The 1,779-nt window shown below is 39.6% G+C and overlaps 1 protein-coding gene across 2 annotated transcripts in view; it reads right to left on the bottom strand.

Annotated features, from left to right (window-relative positions):
• PRKG1 (protein kinase cGMP-dependent 1) overlaps positions 1 to 1,779 on the bottom strand; it is a 1,384,334-nt gene that overhangs the window by 1,049,140 nt on the left and 333,415 nt on the right. The gene's annotated exons all lie outside the window — the stretch shown is intronic.

Below are 1,779 nucleotides of genomic sequence, written 5' to 3'. Positions count from 1 at the left end.
CATCTACTACTGGTGTTCTTAGATGCGGTCAAGTCATTGTGAACTCATGACGCTCTGTACAGCAAGACGACACGCCGCCCGGTCCTAGGTCCTCCTCACAACCGCTCTTATGTTTCAGCCCATTGTTGCAGCCACTGTGTCCATCAATATCCTTCGGTGATCTGCCTCTTTGTCACTGCCCCAATACTTTGCCAAACATGATGTCCTTTTCCAATGACTGGTGTCCCCAGTCCAAAGCAGATGAGACAAATCTCACTATCTTCTCTTCTATGGCGCATTTGGCTATACTTCTTCTAATGCAGATTTGGTTGTACTTTTGATAGACCATAGGATTTTCAACATTCTTCACCCATATTCGTTGTCAGCATCCCTCTTCTTGATATACATTAAATGACCTACAGAGCTCATTGCTTTCAGGTTGATTTCCACCCAAAGCAACCCTCTGGAACACAAAACTACTTGAGCTAAAACAACTAAAGCAAAAACTTTAAGCCTCCAATTACAATATGGAAAGATTCGGTAGGAAACTATCAAACAAGGGAGGCAGCATGAAAGACAGGAGGAATATACAACGTCACTGTATCCATAAGAATAGGTCAATCTTCAACTATTTCAGTAGATAGAAATCTGAGCTGCATTGAAATCAATGGAGAAAAGAAGGGATCCAGGAACTTATAGAATACCAACAGAAATGGTTGAAATAAGTGGACGCAATGCTGATGGTACTTGTTTGTCTATGCCAAGAAAGTTGGAAGTTAGCTACCTGGCCAACTGACTAGAAATGATCCATATTCCTACCCATTCCAAAGAAAAGCGATCCAACAAAATGTGTAAATTATAAAAAATACCATTACTATCACATTCAAAGAAAATGTTGCTGATGATAATTCAAAACGGATTGCAGCATGACATTTGCAGGGACTGCCAGAGGTTCAGACGGGTTCCAGAAGAGGACCTGGAATAATGCATGTCATTGCTGATGTCAAATAGATCTTGGCTTACGGCACAGGCTATCAGAAAGATTTTATCAGAAAGGCTTCCAGCACAGAATATCAGAGAGTGTCCCACTGACTACACAAAGGCCTTCAACAAGGTCTATCATAACAAGTGAAATAAATCTGTGAACAGTGAGGATTCTAGAATACCTGACTAGGCTCATCCAGAAGTTTCAGAATAGACCCAAAGGCAGTCCTTTAAAAATATAAAAGGGTACTGCATACTATTGAAAGCAGGAAAGGTGTGTGTTGGAGTTGTGCCCTTTCATCGTATTTATTCAATCTCTTTGTTGATCAAATAACCTGAGAGCTTATTTATATGAAGAACAAAGTGAAATCGGGATGGGAGGAAGACTCATTAACCACCTGCGGTATACAGATGAGAGAAATGTGCTTGCTGAAAGTGAGGAAAACTCAATGCACTTACTAATGAGGATCCAGAACGACAGCCTTTAGTATGGATTACACTTCAACATAAGGAAAGCAAAAATCGTCACAATCACACCAATAATCAATATAATGATAATTATGGAAAGATCACAGTTGTTAAGAACCCAATTTCAACAACAACATAATAATAATAATTTTAAAAAAATCCAATTTCACAAACCCATAAAAGCAGCAGTCAAGAAATCAAAGGATTTTTTTAGTTGGGCATTGTATAAAGGTTTTGTACTGGAAAAAATCTGTAAAAGTCCTCTCTGAAGTGTTTAACAACCCATGTGTCACGCTGAGGACGAGCACATGCCCGCCCTGAGTCATGGTGTTTTCAGTTCCCCCAAAT

The sequence above is a fragment of the Echinops telfairi genome, unplaced genomic scaffold, assembly GCF_000313985.2.
Source record: "Echinops telfairi isolate 266 unplaced genomic scaffold, ASM31398v2 ScPeMD7_70;HRSCAF=299, whole genome shotgun sequence".
Classification (NCBI taxonomy): Eukaryota; Metazoa; Chordata; class Mammalia; order Afrosoricida; family Tenrecidae; genus Echinops; species Echinops telfairi.
Note: the sequence above shows the minus strand (reverse complement) of the source record. Positions and strands in the feature narration are given on the sequence as shown.